Below are 22000 nucleotides of genomic sequence, written 5' to 3'. Positions count from 1 at the left end.
CTTCCCAGGCTGGTCTCAAACTCTTGAGCTCAAGCAATCCACATGCCTCAGCCTCCCAGAGTGCTGGGATTACAGGCATGAGCCACCACCCCCAGCAGAAATTCAATTTTAATATAATAAATTGTCAGGGGACACCCTGTCCCCTTGGGATTGCATGAGAAACCTAGGCCTCACTCACCCAGAAAAATGGGGAGAAGCTCCCATGCAGTCTGTATTGTTGCTATCAGTTTTTATTGCCCAGGATGGTCCTGCAGTCCAGGCAAAGAGAGGAGGTATTTTCTGTGATTTCCTCTCTAGTGCTAAACCCAGTCACAGAGATTTCTGCTGAGGCTCCCAGGCCCACGACCAGGGCCCAGGCTCCCATAGTGCATTCTATATATGATATTCTGCCATATCTAGGGGGCCTACGTTTGGGTCTTTTCTTTCCAGCTTTATTGAGTTATAATTGACAAATAAAAATCATATAGACTTAGGGTATACAATATGATGTTTTGATACACTTATATATTGTGAAATGGTTACCACAATCAAGATAATTAACATATTTATCACCTCACATAGTGACCATTGTGTGTGTGTGTGTGTGTGTGTGTGTGTGCATGGGTGTGTGCCTGTGTGTGTGGTGAGAACACTTAAGATCTCCTCCCTTGGCAAATTTCAAGTATACAGTACATTAAGTATAGTCACCATGCTGTACATTATATTTTCAGAATTTATTCATCCTACATATCTGAAACCTTGTACCCTTTGGCCAACATCTTCCCCTTTTGCCCAGCCCCCAGCCCCCAGCAACCACCTCTCTATTCTCTACTTTCATGAAATCAACTTGCTTATATTCCACATATGAGTATTTATAATCATGTAGCATTTGTCTTTATGTGTCCAGCTTATTTCACTTAGCATAAGGCTTGCCAGGTTCATCCTTGTTGTTGCAAAAGGCAGAATTTCCCTCATTTTTAATGGCTGAATAGTATTCCATTGTGTATAATACCACATTTTCTTTATCCATTTATGGGCACTTAGGTTGATTCTATATCTTAGCTATTGTGAATAATGTTGCAATGAACACATGTGTGCAGATATCTTCTTGAGATACTTATTTCATTTCCATTGGATATATACCCAGAAGTAGGATTACTGGATCATATGGTAGTCCTATTTTTAGTTTTTTGAGGAAACTCTATACTGTTTTTCATAATAGTTGTACCATTTTATATTCCTATAAATGGTGTGCGAAAGTCCCATTTTTCTAAATCCACCAAAATTTGTTATCTTTAGACTTTTCGATAATAGCTTTTGTGTGTGTGTGTGTTTTGTTTTTTGTTTCTTGTTTTTTGTTTTGTTTTGTTTTTTGAGACAGAGTCTTGCTCTGTCACCCAGGCTGGAGTGCAATGGCTTGACCTCAGCTCACTGCAACCTCTGCCTCCTGGGTTCAAGCAATTCTGCCTCAGCCTCCCAAGTAGCTGGGATTACAGGTGCCCACCACCATGCCCAACTAATTTTGGTATTTTTAGTAAAGATGGGGTTTCACTGGGTTGGCCAAGACAGTGTTGATCTCCTGAACTTGTGATCCACCCGCCTCGGCCTCCCAAGTGCTGGGATTACAGGTGTGAGCCACTACGCGCAGCCTATAATAGTCATTTTAGCAGTTGTGAGGTGTTATCTCATTATGGATTTGGTTTATATTCCTTTGATGATTAGTAATGCTGAGCATTTTTTCATATACCTGTTGGCCATTTATACTTCTTTGAGAACTGTTTATTCAGGTCCTTTGCCTATTTTCATATTGGGGTTTCTTGTTTTTACTGTTGAGTTGTTTGAGTTTCTTACATATTTTGGATGTTAAGCCCTTATCAGATGTATGATTTTCATTTATTTTCTCCCATTCCATACATGGTCTCTTCACTTTGTTGTTTCTTTTGCTGTGCAGAGCTTTTTAATTTAATCCAACCCCACTTGTCTATTTATGCTTTTGTTGCCCATGCTTTTATTTATTTATTTTTATTTTTTGAGATGGAGTTTTTGCTCCTTGTTGCCCAGGCTGGAGTGCAATGGCATGGTCTCGGCTCACTGCAACCCCTGCCTCTCAGGTTCAAACAATTCTCCTGCCTGAGCCTCCTGAGTAGCTGGAATTATAGGCACCTGCCACCACACCTGGCTAATTTTTGTATTTTTAGTAGAGACGGGGTTTCACCACATTGGCCAGGCTGGTCTCAAACTCCTGACTTCAGGTGATCCACCCACCTTGGCCTCCCAAAGTGCTGGAATTACAGGCACAAGCCACCATGCCCGGCCTTTGTTGACCATGCTTTTGAGGTCATATAGTAAAAAAAAAAAATCATTGCCCAGAGCAATGTCAAGAAGCTTTCACCTATTTTCTTCTAGTAGTTTTATAGCTTCAAGTCTTTAATCCATTTTGAGTTGATTTTTGTATATAGTGTGAGATAAGGGTACAATTTTATTTTTCTGCATGTAGATATCCAGTTTTCCTGACATCATTTATTAAAGAGACTATCCTTTCACAAACATGTGTTTGGCACCTTTGTAGTTGACCATAAATGCATGGATTTATTTCTGTACTCTTTATTTTGTTTCCTTGGTTTATATGTCTGCTTTTATGTTAGTACCATACTGTTTTGATTACTGAAGCTTTACGATATATTTTGAAACCGGGAAATATGACGCCTCCAGCTTTGTTCTTGCTCAAGATTGTGTGGCTATTCAGGGTTTTTTGTGATTTCATATGAATTTTAGAATTGATTTTTCTATTTATGTAAAAATTCCATTGACATTTTGATAGGGATTGCACTGAATCTGTAGATTGCTTTTGGTACTGTGGACATTTTAACAATATTGATATTCACATGGGATATCTTTCTTTTTTTTGTTTCTTCTTGAATTTCTTTCATCTGTGATTTATAGTTTTCAGTTCAAAGATCTTTCACCTCTTTGAATACATTTCTTTCCAAGTATTTTATTCTTTTTGTTGATTTTGTAAATGGGGATTTTTTAAACTTCTTTTTTGTTAGTTCATTGTTAGGTATAAAAATGCAACTGACTTTTGTATATTGACTTTGTATTCTGAAACTTTACTGAATTTGTTTATTAGTTTAATACTTTTTTTGGTGGAGCTGTAGGGCTTTTTCTATATAAGAGTATATCATTTGCAAACACACAATTTTACATCTATGTTTGTAATTTGGATGCTTTTTATTTATTTTTTTTTCGACCCATTTCTCTAGCTCTGATTTCCAGTACTATATTAAATATAAGTAGTGATAGTGGACACCCTTACTCTATTCTTAATCTTTGCAGAAAAGCTTTCAACTTTCATCATTGAGTATAATGTTATTTACAGGTTTGACATTTATGGTCTTATTGTGTTGATGTACTTTCTTTCTCTGCCTAATTTGTTGATAGTTTTTATGATGAAAGGATGTAGTGTTTTGTCAGATACTTTTTCTGCATTTATTGAGATGATTATATGATTATATGATTTTTATCCTTCATTCTGTTAATGTGGTGGATTACATTGATTGATTTACATATGTTGAACCATCTTTGCATGCCAGGGATAAATCCCACTTGAATGTGGTATGTGATCATTTTAATGTGTTGTTGAATTCAGTTTGCTAGTATTGTTTTTGTTGAGGATTTTTGCATCTACATTAATCAGGGATATTGGCCTGTGATTTTTTAAAATAATATCTTTGGCTTCGGTACAGGGTAATGTTGGTCTCATGAAGTGATTTTGGAAGTGTTTCCTTCTCTTCAATTTTTAGAAGAGTTTGAGAAGAATTGGCATTAATTCTTCTTTAAATGCTTGGTAGAATTTACCAGTGAAGCCATCAGGTAATGGACTTTTCTTTGGTGGGACATTTTTTTTTATCAGTATTTCAACTTTCTTACTTGGTATTGGTCTGTTCAGAGTTTCTATTTCTTCCTAATTCTGTCTTGGTAAGTTTTACGTTAAAAAGAATTTATCCATTTCTTCTAGGTTATCCAGTTTGGTGTGCAATTGTTCATAGTAGCCTCTTATTACCTATCACCTTTCTGTGGTATTAATTATTTTTTCACTTGTAGTTTTATTTGAGTATTCTTTTTTTTCTCTTGGTTAGTCTAGCTAAAGGTTTGTCAATTTTGTTTATCTTTTCAAAAAACAAACTTTTAGTTTGTTGATCTTTTCTATTGTTCTTCTAGTCTCTATTTCATTTATTTCTGCTCTAAACTTTATTATTTCCTTTCTTCTACTACCTTTGGGTTTGGTTTGTTCTTTCTTTTTTTTTTCTTTTTTCTAGTTCCTTGAGGTATAAAGTTATCTGAGAACTTAACTTTTTCTTAATATTGGCATTTGTTGCTATAGACTTCTCTCCTAGAACTGCTTTTGCTGCATCTGGTAAGTTTTGGTATGTTGTGTTGCCATTTTTGTTTGTCTCAAGTTATTTTTTAAAATTTCTTCTTTGACCCTTTGGTTGTTCAGAAGTGTTGTTCAATTTGGGGGTGAAGTTTTGGTCACCATCTGTTTGGGAGCTGGTGGGAACATGCAGCCTGGTCTTCCCTCTTCCTCTTGGAGGACTCTCGTACTTGGGCTCAGCCACTTACCCCTCCACTCATTATGACAGGCCCCTTTTCAAACAATTTAGCCCACTTGCCTCATGCACCTTCCCAAAGTTCCGATTTTCTGCGTGTGTGAGGAGAGGGTTATTGGTGAGAGTCACTTCTACATATTTTTAGTTCCAAAGCACAAAAAGGCTATTTCCTTGCCACCTTCCACCCCTCAATGCTATCTTCAAGGGAATCAAATTCTATCAGGACTCAAGGTTTCCGAGATAAAGTTTTTTCTTGTGAGGAATTAGAATCATTCCAGGGAAAGGACATGGTTTAACTTTCTCCCAGTGAGTACTCAAAAATCAAGGGGATAGTTAAATATTTTTACATATTAATCATAAAAACTATCAGGAAACTAGTTCTGATAGAGTTAATGTAATTCTGTTTCTATCAAGCTATCTATAGTTATTCCTTTTTATTTAGCGAAGTCTTATTTAAATATGTTAGCTCTGTTGTAGTTTTGCTTGCTGGTGTTAAAGGCAGGGTCTGTGTCCAAAAATAGGCTAGGATATTAAAGGTAAACGGACATTCCTTTACTTCTTGTCTCAAACCTACCTAGTAGAGGCAGATGTCAGAAGCAAGAGCCCAAAGGAGAAATTAATTGCTAACTAGAGGTGGGGCTTCATGCTACTGCTAACGTTTTTTGTGTGTCTCGTGATCCTTTGACAGTTTTGGAAGATCTGGAATTTGTTTATATTAAGAAAAAGACATATTTCTATACAAAAAGCCATGACTGTGTTGGATGCTGATATATGATATAGCACTTGCTGTTTGCAACTAGGAAAACCTCCTGAAGAATGCATCTTGGATTTGTATTTCAGGATGGCATAGAGTATTTCTTTCTGATTGCCAGGGTAAATTAGAAAGAACCCTTAGCCTCAGAAGCAGGATGAAAGGGAGACAGAATGAAAGTCATAGCCCTCCCCTGCCCATATTTCTTCTTTAGCCATTGAAGACAGTACATAAATGAACCTAAGCTGACTATTTGCATAAATTTCTCATTGTTTTTTCTGCCTCTAAGTCTTTACTTAGTAAAATTTTGTTAATTAGTAATTATGTAGAACCAATACAGTTGAATCCTACTGTGCTAATCACAGGACTTTAGTAGAAGAAGAAAAAATTGGTGAGATTCTTTTGCCTAGGTTGGGCATGCTAATAAAGGAAGCAAGTAGTTATTTTAATATTTTGCTTCTGTTTGAGAAATAAATGATGATTAAAAGCATACTTTTTAATGCAATCAGTTTATGTTACAAAGCATATTATTTTAAAAACTGTAGTTTTTTTTTTTTTACTTTTGAACAAAGTTATACCATAAAAAATAGATACTGCCTTTGAACGTGGATAAACAATTTTAAAGGGAAATATACTGCCATCTAGTGTTTAACTTTCAGAATATCTGAATTACTGTATTTAGAAATATTTATAACACTGGTAGTACCACATGGTGGCACTATAGACATGTACATTAAAGGGACAACACCAAATTTATGGGCTATTTGTTTTATCTTGGTTCATAAGTGTTTGTTAAATGTGGCAAATACATTATTTTCCTTTTCAGATTAGCACGTTGTATTTTCTAAGAAAACCTTACATATTTTTGGTACTGCTCTTTTTTTTTTTTTTTTTTTTTTTTTTTTTTTTTGGAGACAATCTCTCTCTGTCGACCAGGCCGGAGTGCAGTGGTGCGATCTCAGCTCACTGCAAGCTCCGCCTCCCGGGTTCACGCCATTCTCCTGCCTCAGCCTCCCTCAACCTCCTGAGTAGCTGGGACTACAGGCGCCCGCCATGCCTGGTTATTTTTGGATGTTTAGTAGAGACGGGGTTTCACCGTGTTAGCCAGGATGGTCTCCATCTCCTGACCTGGTGATCCGCCGCCTCGGTCTCCCAAAGTGTTGGGATTACAGGCGTGAGCCACCGCGCCCCGGCCGGTACTGCTCTTTAAATTTTCATAAGTCATAAAAAACTTGAATGCCTTTAGATTTAATTCCTGGTTTTTTTTTTAAGTTTTAGGGCTTTAAATACTTCAAACTATATTGTCCTTTCACCTCTTTCCCTTCCTTATTCATATAACTATAACCGACACCAGCTTCAACATGGAGAAAAAGGTTTAAAATATTCGCACAAATACTAAGTGCAAACGTACAACACATTTCCCACATAATCTAAAAGAAAAAAGAAAAACAACTCAGATGAAACTCTTATAACAGGGCTCTTCGTATTTAGAAAGTGCGCTGGTGGTAGGGACAGCTTCTGTTTTAAGTGCTAAATCCAGTGGGAAAAATTAGCCTCCTCACAAGAACATTTGCCTGAGATGCTGGTTCATTACAAAAGGACACAGACCTTTGGGTTCAGAAAATAAAGAATGCTACTTATGGAAAGTGTTGTAATTTATTATGTCAACATGCTTCGGGTTTCACTTTGCTTTTGGTATCATCAAATGTTGTAGTAGTAACTGTACGAAATGAAATTCATTCTATTTACTCTAATAAGCAGATTCTTGAAGAAACTGCTCTCATAAGCTGAGGATCCTTATGATTCTGCAAGGAAGAGAAGACTAAAACAAATCACTCTCTGAAAACATAGCAGCTGGCTAAAATAAGCATTGAACACTAAGCACTTCAAAACATGAAGTAAAATTTTGGCAGTTAGTATCCCATAATGTATATGATCTATATCACATAAATATAATATATACATACATAATATCTAGTATAGTGTTTGCAGTTTTGTAAGTCTAATATATTACAAGATGCTTAAGATGTAATTATAATGATTTTGTCTAAACACAGTTGCTAGTGAAACAGGAAGACTAATTGCCAAAATACTTCTTCGGTGTGTTCTGTCATCAGGGGTTATCAAGATTTTAAAAACTTGTGAGAAATGAGTTCCAAGAGCTTAATCCAGAGTAATACAAGTTTACTTGTTTTGCTCAGCTTTCTTTATCATCCTCTTTGGCTTCTATTCCAAATCTTCATCATTTTCCTCAACATTTAACTGCCAATGTTCTCAGTAAACCACCTTGTTTCTTTTTTGGTTTATTTTTTCTTTCTTTTTTTTTTTTCTCTCTCTCTCTTTTTTTTTTTTTTTTTGTTTTTTGTTTTTTTTTGTTTTTTGGAGGAGGGGATGGAGTCTTGCTCTGTCACCAGGCTGGAGTGCAGTGGTGCGATCTCGGCTAACTGCAACCTCTGCCTTCCAGGTTCAAGCGATTCCCCTGCCTCAGCCTCCCAAAAACCACCTTGTTTCTTACTTGAGAAAGTTGTGGTCATCCATCAATTGTCAGCCCTGCCCAGCGCTTACTAATATATAGACACTTTCTTAACTCCTTTCCACATATTTGGAGGATGATGTGTCCTTCTAGCACAAAGCCAAGCCCTCTCCTGGAGCCCTTGATTCCATTTGTTTCCTTCCCATCTCCATTCCTGGAATGTTGCTTCATCAGTCATTCCCTCTCTGTTCTCATCTTCCACCTTAGCCCTTCTGTTGGCGCCAATCCTGAGTCCATACACCCCAAAGCTCTCTCATCCTTAAAAAGTGAACAAACAAAATACCCCAAAACAGCAAAAAATAAATTCTCATGACCAAAAAACAAAACAAACACAGCAAACAGAAAATCAGTCTTTTTTTTAACTACAAATTCTCCTTTGTCTTTCATTCCATCTTTTTTCTTCCTTTTTGTCCATGAGTTGCCACTACTTTTCCACTCCCTTTTCACTCCTTAACTGACTCATCTCTAATTTTCTCTCCCATCACTAGACTGAAACAATTTGTGAACGTTGCCAATGATCATTTTAACTCATCTTATTGACCCTACTTGCCAGATTTGGGAAAATTGGTCACAACATCTTCTTGAAACTGTTTGATGTTTGTGGCTTTCTGATAATCTCTTCTTGGTCTTCTCCTACTCTGCTCATTTCTTAATTTTTTTTTTTCCTATTTGATTCTCAGATTTTCCCTCTTCTCCCTATACATCAAAAAAATTTAAACCCAGGTTCTTTAGTGATCCACAGACCTCTTGAAATTCTGTGCAAAAATTTGGGTGTTTGATTATGTGTAATTTTCTAATAAGAAAGTCCATAGTTTATAGCTATTCTTGAAAGCATTAATATCTCTCCAAAAGTGTAATAGCCGTTGTTCTATGTGGTCTTCCAAGGCAATCTTGACAATTAATTTAGTCTTTTAAACAACTGACATATATCAAGAGCATACTAAGCAAAAGTATAGTAATTTTCTTAAGTAACCCTCAATTAGGTATGATAATCTTCACTTTACAAATCAGAAAATGGAGGCATAGAGAGTTGACTTGGCCTAGGAGACGTAGTACATAGGTAGCCGTTATCGTTTTAATTGTCTTTTATTAGCTGATGATTCTCAAACCTGTATCACCAGCCCATATCCTCCAAGCTTCAGATTCATAATAACTCAGTAAGTCATTTCTGGGGATGCTCCATGGGCTATCAAACTCAGCATTTCTGACACTGAGCTTACTAACTTATTGCCCAAACCTGTTTCTCCTGTATTCTCCACTCATGGCCCATGCTATGGGAGTCATCTTGACTGTTTTCCTTTCTCTCCTACATTCAACCAATTTTCAATCCTGTTGAATTTAAATTCAAATTATAACTCTTTCTGCTCAGATGTTAATCACCTTTTACCTGGTCTTATGTAACAGTGTCCTACCTATCTCAAATCCTTTGATGACATAGTGTTTTATGGTGACTGAATAAATGGGCTATAAGGCCTTTTAAATATAATCCCAAGCCTGTCTGCCTCTCTACAACCTTCTCCAGCCTCTCCCTTACCATAACTTATACTTCAGCCACATTGCATGCCTGGATTGATCCAGGGATAAAAATCTAAACTGTTTGTTGGGCTGGGTAGACTTTATTTCCTTTAATCAGTCCTCTATGAATATTATTTCTTACATCTTGACTTTTGATAAAAGTTGGGTAGTGACTGTCAGGTATTTTATTATCTGAAAAAATGCCTTAGAGCAATTATTTGGTGTTATGATTGAAGCACATGTATTGTAAAGCTAATATACTTCAAAAAGTATGTATTTTAGAGCTCAATTGTGCAAAGAGAAAAAGTTAGTGTCCTCTTATGAAAACTAAGGTGCCTAAACTAGACTTTGTCTTGAATAGACATTGGCCTACCTCTGCATGGAGAAGGCCTGGGGGCACTATAGACAGTTAATAGATTTTTCTCAGAATACAATTCTGGGTCTGCTCCAGGATAAGGGCAGATCAATCAGCAAAGTTCCAAAGGTCTACTCTGTAGACTGTGGCTTTGGCAATTTTAGCCCGGAAGATTTTCAAAGCAGAATTACCCCGAGAAAAATCTCAGAAATCCATCTGAGGAATGTCTGAGTTTGAAAGCTTCTCAGTGAACCCTCTAGACAAAATTACTTGTGAAATGTGCCCCGTACTAATAAAAATGACTGACATGCTGTTTGGAGTTGTTTGATGTAAACCAATTAAACCTTGGAGATTATTTGCCAAAAATGTGAATTTGTGTTTAGAGGTCGTTGACCTTATGCAAACTTTTTTTTATTGGTTACATGGTAGCAAAATTGTGTATTGAGTCCAGTACTACCATGGATTTTTTTTTTTTTTTGCAAGGGGAATTCTACTTGAGTTATGAAGTTGAGTGTGGTTTCTTTCAGCTTCTGATAGTCTCAATGAGATTGCTGCTAATTGGGTATTTGTTTACAGGTTTTAACAAACTATAAATGTTAGGATTTTTGCTTGCATTTATCCAAAAGAGGTAGATAATTAAAATAAGTACTGAGGGGCCACCTAATGTTTCACTTACTAGCTATGTACGAAAATATGGTGTATTCGAGGAGCTCTCAATGGCTCAACGTGTGTATAATGAATTGTGCCTTGATCACTAATAAAATGTCCCTTCTCCTCTATCAATGACCTCACACCTTCTTTGTTGAAGTTTCAAATTCCAGTTTGGTGGGTACATAATAGGTGTATGTACACAAATGTTCACAGCAGCAGTATTAATAATAGCCAAAAAAGTGGAAACAACCGAAATGTCATCAAGTGGTGAAAAGATTAAACAAGGTGATATGTCTATAAAATTAAAAACTAGCAATAAGCCAGGCGCGGTGGCTCAAGCCTGTAATCCCAGCACTTTGGGAGGCTGAGGGTGGGCGGATCACGAGGTCAGGAGATCCGGACCATCCTGGCTAACAGGGTGAAACCCCGTCTCTACTAAAAAATACAAAAAACTAGCCGGGTGAGGTGGCGAGCGCCTGTAGTCCCAGCTACTCGGGAGGCTGAGGCAGGAGAATGGCGTGAAACCGGGAGGCGGAGCTTGCAGTGAGCTGAGATCCGGCCACTGCACTCCAGCCTGGGTGACAGAGCGAGACTCCGTCTCAAAAAAAAAAAAAAAAAAAAGTAAAAAAAAAAAAAAAAAACTAGCAATAAAAAGGCACAGATTGCCAGGCGCGGGGGCTCATGCTTGTAACCCCGGCACTTTGGGAGGCTGAGGCGGGCAGATCACCTGGGGTCAGGAGTTTGAGACCAGCCTGGCCAACATGGCAAAACCCCATCTCTACGAAAAATAAGAAAATTAGCCAGGCGTGGTGGTGGGCGCCTGAATCCCAGCTACTTGGGAGGCTGAGGCAGGAGAGTTGCTTGAACCCGAGAGGCAGAGGTTGCTTGAGCCAAGATCGCACCACTGCACTCCAGCCTAGGTGACAGAGCAACAGAGTGAGACTCCATCTCGGGGGCGGGTGGGGAAGAAAAGAAAAGAACAGATTACTGATACATGCTGCAACATGGAGGACCTTAAAAACATTATGGTTCCCGAAAAAAGCCAGAATTAAAAGACTACATAATGTAAAATTCCATTGTAATGAAATATCTAGAAAAGACCAATTTATAGAAACAGAAGATCTGGGCATATGTGGGAGTAATTTACTGCAAATGGGCACAAGGGAATTTTGCCAGGTGACGGAAATATCCTAAAATTGGATTGTGGGTTTCACTGCACAGTTCTATAAATTTCCTGAAAATCACTTACAATGGGCAGATTTTATTATACATATATTATATACCTCAATAAAGTTATTTAAAAGTGAAAAGAATTTCAAATTCTAAATCATGTGCTGTAGCACCTAGGATGCTAAGAGTAGATCAATAGACATTACCATGGGAGGATGGGGGAAAGAGGAAAAAAAAAGCATGTTCTAAGGCCTTAAAAAATAAACAACAACCTTCCCCCTTTAATTTCTCTTCAAAAATTGCAAGAGTAATGTGAACTTAGTGCAATAAGTGAAATAGTATAAAGGAAAATAAAGGCAAAATGAGCTATTAAAATCTTTTCACCTCATTTACCCCCTGCACTTCCCATCTCTGGGTCCCCAAGTGACAAGTGCTAACAATCTGGTGAGAATCCTTTCACATATTTCTACATGTTCGTGTGCATATGTGTGCACTTTGGCTGGTGGTATTATTATTATTATTATTATTTTCCAAATCGGGTCTTACCATATGCACAAGGTTATAGTTTACTTTTTGTATTTCCGCACCTTCAAAACATCCCTTCAGATCAATTACATGTTACTCTATTGAGTTCCTTAATATTCCATAATGTGAATGTATCACAGATAAGTTGAACACCCCCTACCAGCTTCCAGATTGTTTTCATCAATCTGAGAAACAAAACAAGTTGTTTGTTGTTATTATCTCTTATTCTGGGATATCATCCCTTATGCTTGGGCTTCTATAACAAAATGCCATAGAATAGGTGGATTATAAACAACAGACATTTATTCTCATGGTTCTGGAGGCTGGGAAGCCCAAGATCAAGGTGTCAGAAAATTTGGTATCTGTTGAGGGCCTGCTTCCTGGTTCATATAAACAGCCATCTCCTTGATGTGTTGATGTGTCCTTACATCGGAGAAGGGGTGAGGGAGTTCTCTGGGGTCCCTTTTATAAGGGCACTAATACCATTGTGCCCTTTTAACTTGTGCACATAAATAAATTGGCAGAGCCCCCGTGACCTAATCACCTACCAAAGGCCCCACCACTAGATACTCCTAATACTATCAGTTTGGGGGTTAGGATTTCAACATAGAAATCTTGGGGGGACAAAAATATTCAATCTGTAGCATCTTGTCAGTAGAAAAGATAAGACAGCACCTATCCTCAGAATAGAGAGAAAGGCAGGACTTTATCACTGCTTTTACCTTGAATGAATGAATTCAACAAAAATTGATCAGACTGCTGTTTTCTTCAACATCTTTTTAACATAACTTTGTGTATTTATACTTTACTTTGATTTCCAAAAAGATTGAAGATGGCTTAGGAAAATTCATTTATATAACATAATGAAGAAAGAAAATAAAGAATAAAATGAAGCTGGAGGTAGTATTGGTGCACAAAAATGCTCAGAAAGATGGACTCCCAAGGCCAACATCTCTGCTGGGTTTGTCTATCTTTGTGCCCCTGAGACCCCGGAAGTTCAGTTCAAATCCTATGGGTCTTGAATTCATCTCCTCCACTATCTCAGTGGAGCTGGACTTGGACATTTTTTTTTTTCTTATGGACACCAAGTACTTGTTATAACAAGTCCGGGCCTGAAATGAGGTGTGGTGAATAACTTGGAAAGGTGAGGTGGCTCTGGGACCTCAGCTGGGATGATTCAAATAGCTGGGGTGACTTGGATGACTGGAGCTAGAGTTTTACTTCCAAGACAGCTTCTTCACTCACATGTCTCTCCTGGGCTGAGATGGCTGCAGGACCGGCTCAGTGGGGATTGTCAGTGGAGCATCTGCCTGTGCACCCTCCAGCATGGTGGTCTCAGGGTAGTCAGAAATCTTCTATCTGGCTCAGGGAGCTCCAAGGGTGAACAAGGCAGAAGCTACATGGCTTTTTAATGACCTCACCTTAGAAATCAGATGGTATTTTCTCTTCTACACCACATTGGTTAGAGGGGCCATGAGCCCACACAGATTCTAGCATATGGGCTTCACTTCTTGAAAGGAGGAAGATTAAAGAATTTGTGGCCACTCCATAAGAGTCCTCATGTGAAATATTTACCTGAGAAGCTCATATGTGCGTTGTATCAAAGAGTAATACTGAAAAGTTAATAGGCCAGTAATTTTGTGTAAGAGTTGGTCTTTTAAAAATGGGGCTGACTATATTCCCAGTCTAATCAGGCAGGATCATACTCTTAGAGACTGCAAATGTCAACAAACTGTCAAAGTCAAAGAAGACCTTGACTAAATTATGGCAAGAATTTTTTATTAGGTACTTTATTCAGCTTGAGCTATTTCTCAGCTCTTCTAAAGGTGAAAACTTACTGGGACCAAGTAGAAGTAGGTCTGGGCCACAAAGTGCAGGGTCATTGCCCTAAAAATAAATCTGTGAAAAGCAAGCTTAAGGTTCTCAGGTATCTCATGTGATTGGAACTTTCATGATGCCACTCAACACATTAATACTTTGGATTCTCTGACTCCGGGTCTGCCTTCATTAGTGGTTCTAACAGTGAAACTCAGCCCCTGCACAATCATTTATTATGCCTAAGGTTTTTTAATGGAACAAGAAATTTATAGTAAAACCTTGGGTAAGTTGTGGGCATAGTACCAGCTACTCAAAATATAAGGAGGAATAAGGTGGCTGTCTTCAAGGAACTCACAGTCTGTTGGGTGTTTCAGTCATGTGAACAAATAAATTGTAATACAAGACACTACATGTAAAAGACCCATGGGATTTCAAAGGGAGACAATCTACCTGCCTGGGGTTCATACTGGACTGGCACTTTTAACCACTTTCTCTCTGTTCACACCTGAGCCTTAGAACCTTATCTTTTTTGTGGGCTCCTAGGGAGTCCCTTTGATAGACTTCAAATTCAGTTTTTCCGTCTGCTTAGACTTTTTAGTTTACTAACTGACTTGGATCCTTTATTCCTCTTCTCCTAACATTCCCCCTTCTGCCAAAGTCCTGTCTCAACTATGTTCCTTGTCTCTGTGCTCTAACGACTAAAGAGCAAGAGATTAATTCATTAAATACATATAAACTGAACAAGGATTATGTGCTGGGAAAAATGTCAGATGCTGGAGATACAGTGGTGAGCCAGTTAGACGCAGTTCATGTCTGTTGCAAGGAACATACTTTATAGCAGGATGCTTCCGAGGATCTTGGAATTACGTGCTTGTTCTTATCAAATGTGGGTGGATTAAACCTTGAGAAAATTAGGGAAGACTTTCTAGCCAGGTGACATTTGATGTATTTTTTAAATTAAAAAAAAAAAAAGAAGTTTTCCAGGTTGAGGTGTAGGTAGAGTGGGGAAGATCAGATATTTTACACAGAAGATACAACATATGTAAAATATAGGAAGGGCATATCTAGTGTGGGGAATAAAGAGAGAAATTCATTTAAGAGTATGGTGAGGCATATCAGAGAGCTCACCTGGTGAAGTAAACTGGGTCATATTGGGAAAGGCCTGGTATGGCCCTTCTGATTAAGTTTTCTTTTGTTGTTGTTTTTGGTTTTTGAGATGAAGTCTTGCTCTGTCTCCCAGGCTGGAGTGCAGTGGCACAATCTGGGCTCACTGTAACTTCCGCCTCCCGAGTTCAAGCAGTTCTCCTGCCTCAGCCTCCTGAGTAGCTGGGATTACAGGTGTGCACCACCACACCCAACTAAGTTTTCTATTTTTAGTAGAGAGAGTTTCACCATGTTGGCCAGGGTGGTCTCACAACTTCTGACCTCAGCTGATGCACCCGCCTCGGACTCCCAGAGTTTTGGGATTACAGGTGTGAGCCAATGCACCAGGCCAAATTGGGACTTAATCTTGTATGCAAGGGATAGTCAGCAAAAATTTACAAGCAGGACTGTGACAAAATTATATTTTGCTGTTCTTTAAGAAGAAAACCCAGGAGGATGATTGTGACAGTGGGGAAAAACAAGTAGGAGGATCAGTTAGCAGACTCTTGCATTAGCCTGGATGAGAAGTAATGAGAGCCTGAGCAAAGAGACTGAAAGCAGGGACATATCTCAGAGGTTAATTCTGAGATATAGTTTTAAGATGGAATCCAGAACATTTGCCAACCCAGTAGCCTGGAAGACTGAAGGAATGGTAAGGTCATGAATCTAAGATGGGAAAAGAGGACCAGATTATTTGACAGTAAGATGATACCAAGTTCTGTTTTGGATACTGGAATATCCAAGAGAAGATAAGCAGGAGGCATTTGGAGACTTTGATCTGAACTTTAAAAAGGAGAGAAGATATGCTGGAGACTCATTTTTTGGAGGCCATAAAAGAGGCAAATGGACAGAATATTAAACAAAACTTAAGAAACAAGGTGAAAAAGGCCAACAGAGATGTGGAATCAGCAAACCAGGAGGGGAACCAGCAAAGTTTCCCCTTCTGGAAGGGAGGAAGGGTCAAGTACTTGAGGAGTGTTGCTGTGTTGTTGATCAAAGTTCTGTTAGTGCTTGGGTCAAATGTTGGCACATTTGATGACAGATATAGAATAAAGGCCAGCTGTCAGCCTTGCTGCTTGGGACGTTGTCATTGATGGCTGCACCAAAGGTGGTGCATGTGTGGTCTCGGGCCCTCGTTTTTGGTTCTTATCAGTCAGGAATCAGAGTGGAGTTAGAACACTCCCCGGATTGGTCTTACTTCTGAGAATGAGAGGACTCTAGAACCTTGGTACATTACTTATCAAAAGTTGAAAAACATGAGGCATAATCTTTGCATCTATGTTTAGCTCTAACTTTAAATCATTTTTTCAATTTCTGTGCCTGAATTTTATTTGCCCACTGTGTCTGGATGGATGAATATAATTTTTTGTTTTCTGATAAGCCCTACTCTGTTAGAGATGTTTTTGAGTGGATGTGTTATGTAATTTTATGCTGAAAAACATTTCAAATTTTTCTAATAACTTCCTCTTCAAGGAAACTGTAAGAATATTCTCTTTCCTCATCAGACATAAATATACAAGCTGACCTGAAAAAAAGATTCTTGTCCAAATGTAATTTGTTTCCACAGCATATTTATTTTACATTCATTTAATTTACATTTTAATTCATTTAATTTACATTGGGAGGTATATTAATTATAAATGCCTAGTTGTTCAAAAGGAGTCATTTAATTTGCATAGTCCCTTGTGAGCAGTGTTTGGTACCAAAGGATCTGGGCTCAATTTAGATTCTAAGTGGCACTAGGGTGTGGAGGAGTTAGGTAAGAATGCTGCTGGCTGAGTGTCCTGGAAAGATTAATATCCAAATACTGGATTATCTAGCTGGATGGAAGCACTGATTGTAGATTCAAAGAGAGTAGAATGGCCTGGTGACCTGGAAATAATGATAACAGGGAAGAAAATTTACCATAAAACCAAGTCAAACAAAATCCAGTCCAACAAAACCAAACACATGGTCTGTCCTAGAGAAGGTGAGATTAAAACAGGGCTTATAGTACTCAAAAATTCACTTCCAAGATTTAGTCTTTGCATTCCCTCATTGCTAATAGCATTTTTATTTTTATTCCTTTTAAGTGTTAAGATCTATGTGATGACTCCTTCCTTCTCTTTTAAAATTAAGTGTTAATCAGCAGTGTAATTGAAGCCTTTCCTGTTTGGCTTATAAATGAAAGTTCTCCCTGGTAAGCATTTAATTAGGCTTTCTTTCAGATCATAATCTCTGTTGTGAAATACAGTGGTAATCATGCGACATCTACTGGCTTGCATCTACTTAACTATCTGTGTTTAAGTTGTATTTTTCTTACTTGATAATAAGTACCTTGAGAGCAGGAAATGCTAGCTTTCAACCATCTATCCCATCCATCCATGCATCTATCCATCCATCCACCCATCCATCCCCTCATCCATTCATTTATTGAACATCTGAGTATCTATATGTGTCAGGCACTATGATGAGCTTAGGGATAAACCAGACATAGTTGTTTCCCTCAAGGAGCTCATAGTCTAGTAAGGGCAGCAGTTTCCAACCAGGGCTGCATATAAGAATCACCTAGGCATCTGGGCTCCACTTCTAGGAAGCCTGTTTATATGGTGCTGAAGTCTGGCCTGGGCATTTTTGGAGCCATCAGGGTTATTCTAGTGGGCAAGCAGTTTGAGAATCATTGAGTTAGGCAGCTGGGCCTACAATACATTGTCTTATATATAAAAAAAATACAGTCATATACTTTTTTTTTCCTTTACTCCTCCTAGAACCTAGTACAAGGCACAGGTTCTTATTACTTATTACTATTAGGCTTAATCACCTACTTCAATATCATTAGATATTCTGTATTATAATTAAATTATAATAATTATTTCATTTCTTAATTGACTTTTTGTCTTAACTCAAAGAGACTTTTGGTGTCTATTATTTTTAAAGAAATAATGAACTTAGTTGTTGCCATATTTAGCTTTATAGTTTTCAGATTCTTGGTTTTATTTGATGAAATGTAATTTATCCTTTTATGGATAAAATTTTTCTTGTGACATTTAAATACATTTAATGTGTATGCAATCTTTCTTTTACTTTGAAAAATTAGACTTTTTTTCTTTTTAATTACTAGTTTAGTCAGATTGTTTGTTTGTTTGTTTGTTTGTTTGTTTGAGACGGAGTCTGGCTCTGTCGCCCAGGCTGGAGGTGCAGTGGTATGATCTCGGCTCACTGCACGCTCCACCTTCCAGGTTCACACCATTCTCCTGCCTCAGCCTCCCGAGTAGCTGGGATTACAGACACCCACCACCATGCCCGGCTAATTTTTTTGTATTTTTTTAGTAAAGATGGGGTTTTACCACGTTAGCCAGGATGGTCTCGATCTCCTCACCTCATTATCCACCCGCCTCGGCCTCCCAAAGTGCTGGGAATGCAGGTGTGAGCCACTGCACCCAGCCAGTTTTGTTTCTGTTTTTGCTTTTTTTTTTGAGATGCACTCTCACTCTGTCACCAGGCTGGAGAGTAGTGGCACGATCTCGGCTCACTGCAACCTCTGCCACCCGGGTTCAAGCAATTCTCCTTCCTCAGCCTCCCCAGTAGCTGTGATTACAGGCATGTGCCACCACATCCAGTTAAGTTTTATATTTTTAGTAGAGACAGGGTTTCACCATGTTGGCAAGGATGATCTTGATCTCTTGACTTAGTGATCTACCCGTCTCGGCCTCCCAAAGTGCTGGGATTATAGGCATGAGCCACCTCGCTTGGCCAGGTAGTTTACAAATTAATTATGACACAGGTAAATTATCTATTCTAATGTACACTATACATTTAAAATGGTAACTGCAACTTCCATCAAATGGCTATGAAATTAAACAATAAACTTCTGACCTAGGGAGAATTTGAAAGGGTTACTTTGGCAATGTGGCATTGTGTTTCTGTTCAATAGGGAACCCATTGTTGCTCAGACACCCAGTGTGGAAATTACTCCTCTCTCTCAGTTCAAATGAGATAAAGGTCCTCCTCTTCTCATGGTGAACTTGAGATTAGAGAGCACATGGGGCAGATTACTGAGTGCACAGATCAGCGAATCCAACTGTAGTCACACCAAGAGAAGCCAGTTTTGGGTGAACAAGTAATTAGTGGCAGACACTATGGTGTATCAAAGATAGCAATCTCCTTAGAAATACTATCGATAAAAGAGTTCTTATGGTAAAATTTTGGCAGTGTCGAAACAAAAATGTAAAAATCTGCAAGTAAGAATTTGGTATGGGAAAATAACATCTTGGCATATACCACATTTTCTGGGCTCCCTTGCAGGTCAGAGTGTCTATGTAACTAACTCCTGGTTAAGAGGATATGAGTAGAAGGCATATGTTCAGCTTCTGGCTTCTGTCCTTGAAAACAGTGATGATTCCATCCTTTGCTGTCTTTCTTCCTTCCCACTGACTGGAATGTGGACTTGGTAGTGAGCTACCTTGGACTATGCGGATGAAGACAAAGATAAAAGGAACCAAGGACTCTGATGATTCTGTAGAGAAGAGGAACCATACCTGCTCAAATTCTCATGTGAAAGAAGAATAAACTATCAGATTTAAGCCACTGCTATTTTGGGTCTTTGTGATAAATAGTGTTTACCATATCCTAATTCACTATTCCTTCCATTTCTAGGTCAACGATGTTGAATTAAATATAGTGCTCTTAACTTGCAATTTGGTTTTATGTCTTTTTATCTCTACCCATGCTGTTCTCTGAACCTGAACTGCACTTTCAAATACATTTTTTCTCTGTCAGCCAGATAAACCACTCATTTTTTAAAATTCAGATTAAATATTGCTTTCTCTGGGAAGTCTTCCTTTGGTATTTCTATATAGAGAAATCCATCTATCCATTTTGTGGTTGCCCTCACTAGATCTCATACATAATTACAATGATGACTCTATATACACTTTATTGAGCACCTACCATGTGCCATGTACTTTAAATTTACTTTACATACAATAGGTCGTTTAATCTCACAGTGGTTTTATGGGGTGTGTGTTAAACTCACTTTCTTTTATTTTTGTTTTTAAGTTTTTTGAGATGGGGTATCACTCTGTTGTTCCCACTGGAGTGCAGTGGCATGATCATAGCCCACCTCACTGCAGCCTCCACTTCCTGGGCTCAAACAATCAACCCACACTAGCCTCCTGAGGCTGGGACTACAGGTGCTCACTACCATATCCAGATGCTTGAAAAAATTTTTTTTTTCTTTTTGGTAGAGATGGGGTCTTTGTTCACCAGGCTTTTCTCAAACTCCTGGCCTCAAGCCATCCTCCCACCTTTGCCTCCCAAAATGCCGGGATTACAGGTATGAGCTACTGTGCTCAGCCCTCAGCCTAAACTCATTTTATACATGAGAAAATCCAGGCTTGGAAAGGGAGACTAGGTAATTTTCCCTATTTCATAATGTTAGAAGATCTAGAATCCGAACACAGATTAACCTGGTTCCAATTCCATGTTCTATCCACGATGCCTTTATAGAGCTCTTTTCATTTGGCATCACATTTATTTGTTTACATGTATTTCTTGTCCGGTTATACACTAGATTCCTCACATCTGGATCATTGTGAGAACTCAATAGATATAAGTTTAATAACTAAACTATCATTCAATTTTCCTCACCAGTTACCTTCCAAAGTCATAGTATAACTCCAGGTCTAGCACAATACCCCAGTTGCAGAGCCAAGTACCATCACTCATTTCACATGCAGATTTCTCTTCAGGTCATATATCTGTATTGATTTGATTCTCCATATTCTAGGCTGGCCTTTGTTACTGGTAGACAGTATATTAGTTGGCTAGGGCTGCCATAGCAAAGTACCGTAGACTGGATGCTTCAAGAACAGAACTTTATTTCCTTACAATTTGGAGGCTGGAAGTTCAATATCAAGGCTTCAGCAGGGTTGGTTTCTGGTGAGGTCTCTCTCTTCAGCAAATAAATGGCCGTCTTCTCACTGTGTCCTCACATGTGCAATCATTCCATCATCTCTAGTGTCTCTTTCAGTCTTCTAAGGGTCCCAGTCCTATTGGATTAGGGCCTCACTCTTATGACCTCATTTAACCTTAATTACCACCTTAAAGCCCCAAACACAGCCATAGGGCTTAGGACTTCAACCTATGAATTTGGAGGGACATAATTCAGTCCATAGCAGACAGCATACCAGAAGATCTGGAGAAAGTTGGACATAGCTTAGTGCACAAGTCAAGGTTCCAAGAGTGAGAAAAAGAGGAGAGTGACTGAACACTTGGGCAACAGAGCCAGAAGACTGTGTTTGAAACTCAGCTGGCTCTCAACCAGTAGTGTGACTTTGAACAAGTCACTCAGCTTTTTCATCATTAGTTTCCTTATCTATACAATAAAGACAGTAACACTTGACTTAAAGGGATTGTTGTAAACATAATGAGTAATATAAAGCATATAAGGCAGTGTCTGAAACACAATAATGTCCAATAAAAGCCATTTTACTCTCTTGAAAAAAATATATATATTTTTTCCATTCAAAAAGTCATTTCTTAGCTTCCTATAATCCTATCAGCTCTGTCTTGGTGGTCCACTCTGCAGCTTCCTTTGGCCTCAACCATTCCTAAACTTGACTTGGTGCTCTGTTCTATCTGCCCTGGATGCTGCTCCATTTCTCTCTCTCATGTCTTTTCTGACTCAACAGAAAAGTTTTCCTGATAGCTGATACTGCCTCCCATGTCCTGTTTTTTGTTTGTTTGTGAAATGATTTGCATGAAGTCAATTAAAGCAGTGCTGGTTCTCCCTTCAAATTGCACCAAACATGCTACAACTTGCTCTACTTTCTTTAAACTCCTTCTTTTCATCTTTGCTTTCCCAGTTCCCACATTTCTAGGAGGTCAGCTCAAATATTTGCATATGATCTGCCTGTCAGACATCCTCATCAAATACAAACATTGGCATAAGCCATAGGCAAAAATCTATC

At 38.4% G+C, this 22000-nt stretch overlaps 1 pseudogene; it reads right to left on the bottom strand.

Moving 5' to 3' along the window:
- The window catches only part of LOC102134716 (uncharacterized), a 38350-nt pseudogene extending 24378 nt beyond the window's left edge, over positions 1-13972 (bottom strand).
- Positions 13973-22000: the final 8028 nt, after the last annotated feature.

This window comes from Macaca fascicularis, chromosome 5 (assembly GCF_037993035.2).
Source record: "Macaca fascicularis isolate 582-1 chromosome 5, T2T-MFA8v1.1".
In the NCBI taxonomy this organism is placed as follows: domain Eukaryota; kingdom Metazoa; phylum Chordata; class Mammalia; order Primates; family Cercopithecidae; genus Macaca; species Macaca fascicularis.
The sequence above is the reverse complement of the archived record's forward strand: the minus strand, read 5'-3'. Positions and strand labels throughout refer to the sequence as shown.